A 15,797-nucleotide genomic window follows, 5' to 3' on the forward strand; every position below is an offset into this window, starting at 1 on the left:
AAATGTCTGCCATTTTAATTAATACATCCATATTTGTAAGCAATCAGTACATTTGTATATTTATATGAGAAAAAATAGTTCTAAATTCAAATTTAAAAAATTTACCTAATGTGGGAAATTTTTAATCTAATTACATGTAACACTGAAAGTGTTTTATTTAAAAAAAAAGTGTCAGCCAATTTGATAATTGACCGACTAAAAGTTAACCCGTTTTTATGCTCTATCTGTATAATCTAACCCCCGTTATGTATGAAAACATCAAATCTTTCCTAAATTTATTTTAGCTATTGAATTGTTTTTGTCATTTTTCTGTTTTTTTTTTTTTATGAATAAAAGTGTAAGATATTAATATTTCTGTACTGTATTTCGTCATAGTCATAGAATGCTGACGGATCTGACGAATATTATATAGAAAGATCCGTCAGTATTCTACGACTATGACGATTTGTCCTCAAATGTCAAATAATCTTGTCAGATATAAATATGTGCTGACTCTTTCTAAACGTTTGACCACTTCACTTTGTAAGCAATTGCTGTGAATCTACGCGATCTGCAAATTAATTTTCAGACCAAATATAGAAGGATATTTCACTCGATACGGTTACGAAGTGCACTGTGCGTCGGTGTTGCGTAATGTATGTAAATAGCTTATTATGTGATACGGCCATATATTGCATTACTGTTATCTCGTGAAGGGAGATTGGCGTGATAGTACTTTGTTATTTTATTTTTAAATTGTATTTCAAGTCACAATAATATAATCATATTATGAAACATGGTTGTTTAAATTACCTAATCCTTATTCATATTTGGGGGAAAGGGATTGTTAGTAATGGGGTCTAATTGACCCATTGCTAGCAGGTCGACCTCCATGCGGTTCCCCCTGGAAACCGTCGTGGTTAATTCTAGTTGAATTAGTCATGACGGGCTAACTGACCTGCTTTCATCCTCGCCTATCATCCCTCACTGGTGCCCCGCCAGCGTATATCAATAGCGCAAGCGGGATTACCATACCATTACCATCCATAAAAAAATACACGATGCACCATCAACTTTGTAGCGAACTCCTTGCTACATTTTTATATTCTTATTGCCTTTTGAAATTTATATATTTTTTTTTGACATATTGTTTTTACATTCAAATACATTTTTGCTGATGCCTCATCTTTTCTGTAGTTTTCCATACTAAAATCCTCTCCTTGCTTATTAAAAGCAGGGGGACACGTGATGAAAAAAATCAATCAATCCGGGTCTTCTTGCCCGCCTTTAATAGTGTAGGCGGGTGAGGTAGGGGTCTCGGGGTAAACCCCTTTACCCCGGCTGCATCTCCGGAGGCAACTACCTCCGGGTCACTGGGTTTTGAGCCGGCATACACTGGTGGTCTGTGTATGCCGGCGTGGTGTCTTCTTTGTTGTGGCCTCTTCTTCTTTCTTCTTGTATATATATATATATATATATATATATTTTTTTTTTTTTCATCAATGTTGATGAAAAAAAAAAATGGCCGCGCGATTAAATTTTTAATAGATGGCGATACTAGCCGCGATTTACTATTAATGCTTCCGTAAGTCTTAGAAAACACACAAAATCATTTATTAAATATGTATACTTTTATTTTAAAAATCTCCTAAAAATGTAAAAATGAATAAAATAAATTCTTAAACCAAAACCCATTAGTTATATTAAAATTAAAAAATTGTTTTATTTCAACCAGGGAACTATTGTGCTTCGATTTAATTAGCATTGTTTAGTTAACATGGTCGTGCTACAAGTTTGTACACATCATTTCACAGATGGCGCTGTTTCTATTTAGTGTACTATTGTGTTTTACCCGTTCACCCAAAATTTCTAGATCAGCGTTGCCAGATTGGGCACTTTTATCGCAATTATGGATAAAAATAATTGTTCGCGAAACAAAAAAATCTTGGTAAAATGTTTGAAAATAAGTCAAAAAACTTTGGAGAAGTTTGCTGAGTTTTTATACTTATTTGTACTTATTTTTTTTTTATATTTTATTTATTTATTTTACATTTGTGGTATTTGTAAATCAGACAGCATTATATAATTAGTATAGTATTTTTTTTTGTCGTTCTCTTTGTGGTTACATGGCAAAATGTAGAGAAATTGATACAAATTTGTGTTCGAGTACAATGAAGAAAGTTCTACAGGTTTGAAGAAAAAATATTTAACATTTGAGTAACAATTAATTATTTTAATGGCAACTCTGCGGCTAGAGATCTACCTACATTGTGTTGGCATGTTATTGTGATTAATAAGTGGCTTCTGTTTTTCGATTTTAATTGTGACCTAGCTTGTTCTTACTGGACTCTGACAAGTACAAATCAGATGACAATGCAATATTAATATGACATAGGAACTTCGTAATTAAACGATGCAACCCCAGTGAGTTTGGGCTCATTTTATTCGTCTTGACGAGTAATTTGATACTAAATGGTAACCAGTGTCTTTTTTTTTAATAGATGAAAATGGAATGGTAACTCCGCCCGCACTATCGGTATACACCGACGAGGCACCAGTGAAAGATGATAGGTGAAAATGAATGCAGGTCACCGTACAGGTTATACAAACGTGTGGCAATGTTGTGTGGCCATAAGAAACAATAAAAAAATGTTTAATGTTTGTAACGGTTCGCCATATGTGTGAAAATACATCTAACGCCATCTTGCGAAGAAGTGTTGAACTTGCAAGAAATTTAAATAATAAATTATTATTTTAATGTTTACAGCAAATGTAAAGCTAGGGAAACGATCTAACAAAATTAATACTATATGAATGTCAATTTAATATTAATTTATGATGGTTGATATTGACGCATAGCAATGCATCAATATCAATCGATGTTCAAAATGGCTACGGTAACCACTTGCCATCAGGTGGGCCGTATGCTTGTTTGTCATAATGGATCTGAATAAATAAAACTAATATTTTCATATGAAAATCATATATGTTACAAAATTTATAAATTTGAATATTTAATAAATTTTGAGTAGGATTTAGTGAATTTATAGGCATACAATAAGGACTTAACATTAATTATTTCTCTGTCAAATTGTACAGAAGAGTAGGAAGTTGGAAACATATTCTAAATTTTTACGTGAAGAGGGCGCTTTGCATATATAAATTTATAGAAATTCATTGATTATAAATTATTATTTTATGATAAAAGTTAGCAATAAAATAAGAAAGCATTATTGTAAAAATATAATTACTTAATTAACTTTACAAAGAATAATCTACTTAATCAGACACTATATTTACTACCACAGATAAACTATGAATCGAATGATATTTTACGTACGTAGGCGGGAAGAATTTAAATTTATCTCCTGACTAAGTAAAGTAATGAAAGAAAGGGTACGATTGCGTGTCTAGCTGGCTCAATAATAATGAATGCTATCGTAGATTAAAATTTATATTATATATTTAATAAATTTGATAGAACTATGATATTAGTATATGTTTTGATTCTGAATGATTTTGTTTAGGAATAATACATTTATAAATTATGAAGGTATTTGTATGATGAAAAAAGCGTGGTATTTGGCGCGAGCCAATAGAAACAAAGCACATAGGAAACCTAAATTGGGGACAACCAATAGGAATGAATTGAATGAAGTTTTTGGGATATTGGAGGGAAAAATGAACGGTGGAGAGAGTGACAAAGGAATGACGAGGGGGACCCTATAAAAGAGCCTGAATGGAGGGGCTCGCTCTCTTTTCTCATTCGGCGCGCTAGCTACAAAAACTTAGAAGACAATCATTGAGTCCGTAAGGGAGGCTTCCCTCCGTGCTGGTCAAGACTCTGCCCGATTCGCTTGGTACATTTATTTTAACTTTTATAGTGTAAAATTTAATTAAAATCGGATATGAATCGCGAGTGATTCCTGGTTGGCGTAATACGAGTTCCTGATTGCTGGTACCTGACCGGCGTGTAGCAGGTTAGAGGTTGGCGTAATCCAGTGAATCTGTTCCGTTTTCTTGACTGTACTAATCCATATTATTTCCTCGTGTTTTCAGGATATTTAAAATAGGATTCAATCAGCTTAGAGTAGTTTAAATTAATTATCAAATTTTTATTTTAATTATTTAAATTCAATTTTGCATTAGATATAGGAATAGCTAGGGTTTTAATAGGGTTTTCAGCTAGCAAAAATTATTGGTATTGAGAAGAACTTTATTTGGTTTAGCAAATAGCTAGGTATAGTTTTAGAAATAATAAATTCAGAAGGTAGTTAAATATTAATAGATTTTGCTAAATAATTTAGGACTAGCTAGGGTTTTGCTAGGGATTTCAGCTAGCGTAGGAAAATATTTAAAACATAAATTGATCAGAGGAATAACGTTCACAAAATGGAGGAAACAGATAATACGCAATCAGCAATGCTTTATGTAACCCACATAATTATTAATTGTGTGACTAATAACATTATTTTCAGCATCTATTTATTCTTTCAGCATCTATTTATTCTTTCAGCATTTACTTTAACCAATTAATTTTATTTCAGCAATACGATTTTATGTGCATGTGAATATTTTATAAACTTGACTGTACTAATTAATAATATTCCTCGTGTTTTCAGGATGTTTAGAATAGTATTTAATCAATTTATGTTCAGCATCTACTTATTCTTTCAGCATTTACTTTAACCAATTAATTTTATTTCAGCAATACGATTTTATGTGCATGTGAATATTTTATAAACTTGACTGTACTAATTAATAATATTCCTCGTGTTTTCAGGATGTTTAGAATAGTATTTAATCAATTTATGTTCAGCATCTACTTATTCTTTCAGCATTTACTTTAACCAATTAATTTTATTTCAGCAATACAATTTTATGTGCATGTGTGTACCTACAATTTCTCTATTTTATCATTTAATTTAACTATATCCATTTTTAGAGATTATGTGCATATGTGTATTGCTTTTCTTATTTCATAATTTGGTTTAAAGTGTTGCTTTAATATTAGAAACGATTCGTAATACTCTGAGGTCAAGACTCCTTTAATCCATCTGTGGGACGATTGTTGCTTTATATAGTGGCTTATTGTCTTACAGATGCGTTGTTCTGAGCATGATTCAACGTCTGAGTACAGTATAGGGACCCATTAGCGATTTGTAACATTCTTTAATACACTACAACCCTCGAAATCATTTATGTTGTTATAATACCCGACTACTTAAAATAAATAATCGTACATTAATCTACCTGTGAATATTTTTAAAACATGCTCATTGACTCTATACTATTATCGTTTATTTACAATTCACGTTATATTTTGTTATACGTCTGGTTCAGAGTCTATTTTGGTTAGATTTATTTTAACGTAATGTTAGGATAGGTCCCGATTGTATTACATTGAATTGACATTTATAATAATTTAATTAAGTGAATTAGTTTCAATGTTTGGTTATTTGTTTAAAATGCGTAGTCGATTTTAATGATATTTTTAAGTGACATTTTATTCAATCGATAATATAATACTCCTTCGATAAGCCAATTTTAGTAAGTTATTTAATAAAAATGTAGATAGTGATAGCCTTGTTTAAATGGTGATTATGGTTTTATTTCATTTATTAGATCGATTTTTATGATGTTGTATTTAAATGCCATTTTGTTATTTGTTGAGCCATTTCAACGACTATTTTATCTAATTATTATAGTAATGTAATATTAGTTAGATAGATTCGATTATCTTTTACATGAATATTATTTTACTTCATTATCCAAATAAGCCGAGTTTAACCCGAATTTATAGAACTATTTCTCTAAATACAACATTTTTATATTAAGCGATTTCAATCTATTTTGAAGATTTTTATGTTTATCATCTTTTAAATCATCTATTAAACTGATTATGACTACTATTATTTAACTACTAGTCGTTCCCCGCGGCATTGCCCGCCTCTAGCTAGGTAGTTTGTATATCATTCCCAAAATGAGTACTCATATATATATAAAATGTTAATTATGTAACTTCATGAACTTCGGCTATATAAACTGATCGGTAAAATTATATCATTTCGTACACTATTATTTAGATTCATATAACTTTTATTTATAAACCGATTGAAATAAAACAAACGCCAAATGTCTAGTAAGGTAAGCCGCAATGCACTGGTGAAAGTCGCGTTTAGATTGGTTAAGCCGTTTCTAAGATTATCGTGTACAAACGTACAGACAAAATTACTAAAACGTTGTTTGGGTTTATTACTTTCATAAATATAATGGGTTTCCTTATCTCTACATCTTCTATGTACGTACTTGACATCTCTTTACTTAGACGCCTTCAGTTCATTATCCAAATAAGCTGAATTCTAAGCAAACTTTAGCACATAAATTTATCTAACCACTGCATCTTAAGTACTAATTTAACCGTTTCTATATAGTTATTATAGTAATGTGGTATTCATTTATTACTTGACTACAAAGTAGATTAATTTATTTAAAATATCATTATCTGAATAGGCAAACTTTAAACATTATTACGTTATACTATTCACTTAGCCATCTTTAGCGTAACATTTATTTAAATACTACACTCTTAGTAGCTCTCTTCCTACGGGTTGACCTACTCATACCTGGCTACGGCCTATACAACAAACTCTTAGTAGCTCTCTTCCTACGGATTGACCTACTCATACCTGGCTACGGCCTATACAACAAACACTCTTAGTAGCTCTCTTCCTACGGGTTGACCTACTCATACCTGGCTACGGCCTATACAACAAACTCTCTTAGTAGCTCTCTTCCTACGGGTTGACCTACTCATATCTGGCTACGGCCTATACAACAAACACTCTTAGTAGCTCTCTTCCTACGGGTTGACCTACTCGTACCTGGCTACGGCCTATACAACAAACTCTCTTAGTAGCTCTCTTCCTACGGGTTGACCTACTCATATCTGGCTACGGCCTATACAACAAACACTCTTAGTAGCTCTCTTCCTACGGGTTGACCTACTCATACCTGGCTACGGCCTATACAACAAACACTCTTAATAGCTCTCTTCCTACGGGTTGACCTACTCGTACCTGGCTACGGCCTATACAACAAACTCTCTTAGTAGCTCTCTTCCTACGGGTTGACCTACTCATATCTGGCTACGGCCTATACAACAAACACTCTTAGTAGCTCTCTTCCTACGGGTTGACCTACTCATACCTGGCTACGGCCTATACAACAAACACTCTTAGTAGCTCTCTTCCTACGGGTTGACCTACTCATACCTGGCTTACGGCCTATACAACAAACTCTCTTAGTAGCTCTCTTCCTACGGGTTGATCTACTCATACTTGGCTCCGGCCTACTCAACATTCACAAAACCTATCTTAATCCATGAGTATTCTTGGTATTAAGTAAATTATACAAAATTAAATATGCTATGTTTACATATAGCAGCTATCAACATTATATTGGCTTTGCCAATCTTACGGTGTGGAAGGTAAACCCTATCACACTATTCTACATATTAATCGGGCTGTCTCCACGGGTTGATCTCTAATGTCACATTATAGAGCCGAAACGGAGCCTCTCCCATAAGTAAGTTCTGGTGTCGGAGTGATCTCGTGATTTCAGTCACGTCTCGGGCTGTCTCCACAGTTTGATCTCTATTGTCACATTTGAGCCGAAGGGAAACCCCCATAAGTAAGTTCGTGACTGAGTGATGCTGGGACTTCAGTTTCGACCACGTGCTGTATCTACGGGTTGATCTCTTAATGTCACCTTATAGGACCGAAAGGGGTTGTATCCAAAGTAAACTCTCGTGTCTGAGTGATCCTGGGACTTCAGTTTCGATTCTTTGCCTTTGGCAAAACAACTACTTTTCTACTGGAAGCATTGTGGGGCTGGTGGAGCCATTGTAATGTTGATGTACTAATGTACTTTTGATTTGGTTTGGAACTGAGAATACTATGTACTTCCCTACCTTACCCAGTGCAATATGCATCTCCAATACCTCCAATACCCCTGTCTTCTCAGGAAGAAGATTTATAGATAGTTGGCAAGTCTTCCACTGGTCTGGGCGTGTGGGGGGCTCGACCACTCCCCTATTTATATTTTACAAATATTTTGTAATTCAATATTAAATTAAAGTAACTTCTAGTTCCATGAAAATGAGTATAACTCATTAAATACCTTAACCCTTAAGGATTTATCAATCATCCTCATTATTTAACTCCTGTCATATACCAATTAAAGAACCTCTTGGTTATTACACACACACAACGGGTCCTACATTACTAGACGATCACACATTATTAATTTGGCCAACTGATCGAGTGTTCACTATAATGATCTAATTATAATTATTATGTGTCGTATTATGTGACCAATATTTATAAATAAGAACGCGTCGTTACAGAGATGTTTTTCTACCCGAACCATTGAAATTTCTAACGACTAACATCACTCCAAAAAAAGGGATATGTCAATAAGGAATGTTATTTTAAACATAAAAATAAAAAGCGACCACATTCATGTTTCAACTTGTTCGTCCAGCCGACTCTATAAAAGCCGTTTCACCATTTTAAATGTATCACAAGAATAAGAATTCCAGTATTGAGTGAGTAGTTCTCGTGTGTTACGTTAACACTGAAGAATAATGGACACTTGACATTCAGAGTGACACTAAGTGTCTAGTATCTGAGTTTCAAGTGTCTGAGTGTCAAGTGTCTGTACGTCTGAGTGTTTAGAGACTGTGTGTTTGAGCGTCTAGTGTCCGAGTGTCTAGTGTCTGAGTGTCAAGTGCCTGAGAATCTAGTGTCTGAGAGCCTAGTGTCTAGTATCTGAGTGTCTAGTGTCAGAGTATCTAGTATCTAGTCTCTGAGTGTCTAGTGTCTAAGTATCTAGTTTCCAAGTGTCTACTGTCTGAGTGTCTAGTATCCGAGTGTCTAGTGTCCGAGTGTCTAGTGTCCGAGTGTCTAGTGTCCGAGTGTCTAGTGTCCGAGTGTCTAGTGTCCGAGTGTCTAGTGTCCGAGTGTCTAGTGTCCGAGTGTCTAGTGTCTGAGTGTCTAGTGTCCGAGTGTCTAGTGTCCGAGTGTCTAGTGTCCGAGTGTCTAGTGTATGAGTGTCTAGTGTATGAGTGTCTAGTGTCCGAGTGTCTAGTGTCCGAGTGTCTAGTGTCCGAGTGTCTAGTGTCCGAGTGTCTAGTGTCCGAGTGTCTAGTGTCCGAGTGTCTAGTGTCCGAGTGTCTAGTGTCTGAGTGTCTAGTGTCTGAGTGTCTAGTATCCGAGTGTCTAGTGTCTGAGTGTCTAGTGTCAGAGTGTCTAGTGTCTAGTGTCAGAGTGTCTAGTGTCCGAGTGTCTAGTGTCCGAGTGTCTAGTGTCCGAGTGTCTAGTGTCCGAGTGTCTAGTGTCCGAGTGTCTAGTGTCTGAGTGTCTAGTGTCCGAGTGTCTAGTGTCCGAGTGTCTAGTGTCCGAGTGTCTAGTGTCCGAGTGTCTAGTGTCCGAGTGTCTAGTGTCCGAGTGTCTAGTGTCCGAGTATCTAGTATCTAGTGTCTGAGTGTCTAATGTCCGAGTGTTTAGTGTCCAAGAGTCCAGTGTCCGAGTATCTAGTGTCTGAGTGTCTGAGTGTCTAGTATCCGAGTGTCTAGTGTCTGAGGGTCTAGTGTCCAAGTGTCTAGTCTCTGAGTAGAGTGTAGACACTTGACATTCAGAGTGACACTAAGTGTCTAGTATCTGAGTTTCAAGTGTCTGAGTGTCAAGTGTCTGTATGTCTGAGTGTTTAGAGACTGTGTGTTTGAGCGTCTAGTGTCCGAGTGTCTAGTGTCCGAGTGTCTAATGTCTGAGTGTCAAGTGCCTGAGAATCTAGTGTCTGAGAGCCTAGTGTCTAGTATCTGAGTGTCTAGTGTCAGAGTATCTAGTATCTAGTGTCCGAGTGTCTAGTGTCTAAGTATCTAGTTTCCAAGTGTCTACTGTCTGAGTGTCTAGTATCCGAGTGTCTAGTATCCGAGTGTCTAGTGTCCGAGTGTCTAGTGTCCGAGTGTCTAGTGTCCGAGTGTCTAGTGTCCGAGTGTCTAGTGTCCGAGTGTCTAGTGTCCGAGTGTCTAGTGTCAGAGTGTCTAATGTCAGAGTGTCTAGTGTCCAAGTCCAGTGTCGCGAGTATCTAGTGTCTGAGTGTCTGAGTGTCTAGTGTCTGAGTGTCCTGAGTGTCTAGTGTCTGAGTGTCTAGTGTCCGAGTGTCTAGTGTCCGAGTGTCTAGTGTCGAGTGTCTAGTGTCTATAGTCTGAGTGCCCGAGTGTCTAGTGTCTGAGTGTCCGAGTGTCTAGTATCTAGTGTCTGAGTGTCTAATGTCCGAGTGTCTAGTGTCCAAGAGTCCAGTGTCCGAGTATCTAGTGTCTGAGTGTCTAGTATCCGAGTGTCTAGTGTCTGAGGGTCTAGTGTCCAAGTGTCTAGTCTCTGAGTAGAGTGTAGACACTTGACATTCAGAGTGACACTAAGTGTCTAGTATCTGAGTTTCAAGTGTCTGAGTGTCAAGTGTCTGTATGTCTGAGTGTTTAGAGACTGTGTGTTTGAGCGTCTAGTGTCCGAGTGTCTAGTGTCCGAGTGTCTAATGTCTGAGTGTCAAGTACCTGAGAATCTAGTGTCTGAGAGCCTAGTGTCTAGTATCCGAGTGTCTAGTGTCTAAGTATCTAGTTTCCAAGTGTCTACTGTCTGAGTGTCTAGTATCCGAGTGTCTAGTATCCGAGTGTCTAGTGTCCGAGTGTCTAGTGTCCGAGTGTCTAGTGTCTGAGTGTCTAATGTCAGAGTGTCTAATGTCAGAGTGTCTAGTGTCCAAGTCCAGTGTCCGAGTATCTAGTGTCTGAGTGTCTAGTGTCCGAGTGTCTGGTATCTGAGTGTCTGGTATCTGAGTGTCTAGTGTCCGAGTGTCTAGTGTCCGAGTGTCTAGTGTCCGAGTATCTAGTGTCCGAGTATCTAGTGTCCGAGTGTCTAGTGTCTGAGTGTCTAGTGTCTGAGTGTCTAGTGTCGAGTGTCGAGTGTCTAGTGTCCGAGTGTCTAGTGTCCGAGTGTCTAGTGTCCGAGTGTCTAGTGTCCGAGTGTCTAGTGTCCGAGTGTCTAGTGTCCGAGTGTCTAGTGTCCGAGTGTCTAGTGTATGAGTGTCTAGTGTCCGAGTGTCTAGTGTCCGAGTGTCTAGTGTCCGAGTGTCTAATGTCCGAGTGTCTAGTGTCCAAGAGTCCAGTGTCCGAGTATCTAGTGTCTGAGTGTCTGAGTGTCTAGTATCCGAGTGTCTAGTGTCTGAGGGTCTAGTGTCCAAGTGTCTAGTCTCTGAGTAGAGTGTAGACACTTGACATTCAGAGTGACACTAAGTGTCTAGTATCTGAGTTTCAAGTGTCTGAGTGTCAAGTGTCTGTATGTCTGAGTGTTTAGAGACTGTGTGTTTGAGCGTCTAGTGTCCGAGTGTCTAGTGTCCGAGTGTCTAATGTCTGAGTGTCAAGTGCCTGAGAATCTAGTGTCTGAGAGCCTAGTGTCTAGTATCTGAGTGTCTAGTGTCAGAGTATCTAGTATCTAGTGTCCGAGTGTCTAGTGTCTAAGTATCTAGTTTCCAAGTGTCTACTGTCTGAGTGTCTAGTATCCGAGTGTCTAGTATCCGAGTGTCTAGTATCCGAGTGTCTAGTGTCCGAGTGTCTAGTGTCCGAGTGTCTAGTGTCCGAGTGTCTAGTGTCCGAGTGTCTAGTGTCCGAGTGTCTAGTGTCCGAGTGTCTAGTGTCTGAGTGTCTAATGTCAGAGTGTCTAATGTCAGAGTGTCTAGTGTCCAAGTCCAGTGTCCGAGTATCTAGTGTCTGAGTGTCTAGTGTCCGAGTGTCTGGTATCTGAGTGTCTAGTGTCCGAGTGTCTAGTGTCCGAGTGTCTGGTATCTGAGTGTCTAGTGTCCGAGTGTCTAGTGTCCGAGTGTCTAGTGTCCGAGTGTCTAGTGTCCGAGTGTCTAGTGTCCGAGTGTCTAGTGTCCGAGTATCTAGTATCTAGTGTCTGAGTGTCTAATGTCCGAGTGTCTAGTGTCCAAGAGTCCAGTGTCCGAGTATCTAGTGTCTGAGTGTCTGAGTGTCTGAGTGTCTAGTATCCGAGTGTCTAGTGTCTGAGGGTCTAGTGTCCAAGTGTCTAGTCTCTGAGTAGAGTGTAGATATTCGGACACTAGACACTCGGACACTAGACACTCGGACACTAGACACTCGGACACTAGACACTCGGACACTAGTCACCAGATATTGAGACACTCAGACACCAGACACTCAGACACCAGACACTCGGACACTAGACACTCAGACACTAGATACTCGGACACTGGACTTGGACACTAGACACTCTGACATTAGACACTCTGACATTAGACACTCTGACATTAGACACTCTGACATTAGACACTCGGACACTAGGTACTCGGACACTAGACACTCGAACACTAGACACTCGGACACTCAGACATCAGTACTCGTCAAGATGAGTTAAACGAGCCCAATCTCGATGGGGTTGCGTCGTTTAATTACGGAGTTCCTATGGCCACCTTGACACCAATGTGTCAGTATATCCTTTCTGAAAAAGAAATAATTTTCCAAATCGGTTTAAAACTGACGGAGTTATGAAGTAACAGACATAAAAAATACATCCAAATTGAGAACTTACTTCTTTTTGAAGTCTATTAAAAATTAAGCGTCCTCATTGTGACGAATTTATTAAAAATTTCCTACAATAACATCTAGGTAATAAAAAAGATCGACATTGACAGGGTATACTATTTCGTGGTTTATTCCTAGTGAATTAATCATGATGAGCCATCTGATTTGACTTTGTCTTTGTATATTATACGTTGACTGGTAAGTACTCTGCTAGTACATACCAACAACGCAAACGGTAGTAGGTTACTATTCCATTAAATGTTAGTGACTGATTTCATCATCATCATTCTCACACAGTTTTAACATTTGTTCCACAAAAACGCTTTACCTCTCACAAAATTTCCATGCAATGAACGCAAGAATACATAAAGCATATTGAATTAAAGTAACTAAATTAGTTCAGCAATGACAAATACAGAACGATATGATAACACGAGTATACTAAGTACTTATCTATTTATAAAAAAAAACCTAACACATTCGGAGGGTTACGTAAAGTAATTCGTATTACGATTCATGTAAAGCGAGCTATTTGAACTCCTACGTAGTCTCGTGCAATACTTATCTACTGAACTATATATGTATAAACGCAAGACGAGACCGTTAAAAGGATTCAAATAGATAGGTAATTATTATTTATATGTATGGATAGAACATTCCTCAACCATAGCAAACGCCAAAAGAGATTTACGCCATCTATAAGTTGCTTACACAATTAGTAGTCATCGGTAAATTAATTTATTAGCTTGTACTGGCGAGCGGCTAAGAAAGTAGCGGCATCTAGCGCACATATGAACAACTAAAATTAAGCCGAAGTATAAACCGACTTAGAGCTTTTCACTTGTTTGTTCAAGGTGATGTATCTGTACTAATATAGTATTATATTATCTGTGTTAAAAGTTTTATCTACGTTTCAAACTTATTTAATATTTTCAAATGCATAAAAAAAACTAGGTATTCAGTTCAAATGAAACAACCTTGTTTGACATACACCATTTATTATTATTACAACGAATGAAATGAGACAAACATACTGACAGTGAATGCACTAGCAACATATTGCAGCCAAATTAAAAAAGAAGATTATATTAGAATAGTAAAATAATACGATAGGAAACATTTTTATTGATATCAAATAACAAATTTATTACAATTGTTAACCAGACATTCATAAAGCCATTAGGCATTTTAAGTTATACGAAACTTAAAGGCAATATCATTACTGATTTTCAATTTTAAATATAAAATTTGTGGTAAATTTTTAATTCTATTTTTTACTATCCGCACATCTGTTAGGTTTAAAAAGTAAAATAGTAGAGCGTAAATATATCTGTACCGGCGTAGCTTCGAATTGTAAGGAATAAGTCAGTTGATCAACCAAACACAAGCTTTCAATTAAAGAAAGTTTGATGAGTAAATCGATTACCTTTCTATGAAATAACGTGGTCATTAATGCATCTTTCACCTAGCTACGCTGTGTACGACTTGATAGCAATAGCTTGAAATTAATTTTTGCCAAAATTGCTACAGAACCATAGTGTAATGAATTCCGATGTGTCACATAATACATACATCGAAAACTGTTATTTAAACGTAGTATTTTCATATTCCAATCACAAATTACATATATTTTTATAAACATATATAAATCTCATTAATTAAAATAAGAAATTTGATTTTCAATTAACTCTTTTAGCTTTTTTAGTGGAATCAATTTAAAAAAAAAAATTAAGTAAAATCGAAAGTATTTGAATGATATATCGGAATTCATTTTACAATTTATACAGTTCATACAATTATCCATACACGTAAACATCCACTGTCAAACTCATACAAACACTTAGGGACGATAAAGTATTAGTTTTAGACACACACACACACACATTCACACATGAGGGGTACATTAATGTGGGTACATAATGTGATGGACTTATCTCTTGTAAGCAGTATATGAGGTTTGTAAGCGAATTAACTGTAATAATTTCAAAACGTTTCACAGCACATTGCAAATTTAATAATAGATAAGATAGATGATTTATTTGCATTACTTAGAACACAAACAACAATAGATATAGAACAATATGTAAAAAAAAAAAGAAATAAAAGAATACATATAATAAAAAAAAAACAAATAGAAAATAATAAATAATAGACAAATAAGACAAGGAGAATGTATATAGGTAATTTTTAATAAAAACATGTACAGATTGGAATCTTTTAAATAGATTCGAGAATAGATACTTTTTTATGGCTTACTTCGGCGCTAGCAATACTGACTGCGCCTTTAAAATACATATTTAATGATTGTAAAACATTTTAACCGTTATTATTATATTTATATAGCATTTGTTATATTATATACTACGTGTTGATATATTTAAATAGATAAAGCCGAGGTGACGACGTGGAACATTTTAGTGGTACGCATAATATATTGGCGTCACATTTGAAATATATTGGATCACTCACAGCTTCATACTGATTTAAATTTTCAAACGCGTTTTCAATACGTTTAGTTTTACACATAATTTACAAGAGATAAATCCAAATTACAAGACTACATTTAAATATTTTTAAGCGAACAAACATTATAATATATGATAAGTTCCGGAACTTTTGTAAAATTCTGCAGTGCTGCAGTTTGAAATGACATGAATTACAAAATTAATTTATTTGTGTCAAAAATGGATACAGCTCCTGGACTACATCGAGAAGTAGTGATTTTAATATGAGAAAAAAAAAATATATATATATAATATTTATTAAATTTATGTCCAAATGATTAAATGTTAGAACATGACAATTTTATTATCATATAATTACGATTTACGCAAACATAAGGTGGTAAGTATTGTTGCGTCGTTATTCATATATCTAGTTTCGACAATACAGTTTATCGGACCACCTGTGGCACCCACTGGTGGTGCGTCGCATGGAGGTGACACTGCGAGCTTTAGACGCACCGCGGGTGGTCGCGGCCGCACGTAGTGTGAACATTAGCTACATATAGACAAGCCTTCTACGTAGAAGTAAATTATAATCTAACACTAATCGCCATGGCCTGCTGTCTCTCCTGTTTTGTTGCAACTAAATTGTATAATTTTACTTTATTCGCATAGTTTAAAATAATTTCCAAAATACACTTTTGTTTTTTTTTGCTACA

Source organism: Galleria mellonella, unplaced genomic scaffold (genome assembly GCF_026898425.1).
Source record: "Galleria mellonella isolate WM207_F2 unplaced genomic scaffold, CSIRO_AGI_GalMel_v1 utg99, whole genome shotgun sequence".
In the NCBI taxonomy this organism is placed as follows: domain Eukaryota; kingdom Metazoa; phylum Arthropoda; class Insecta; order Lepidoptera; family Pyralidae; genus Galleria; species Galleria mellonella.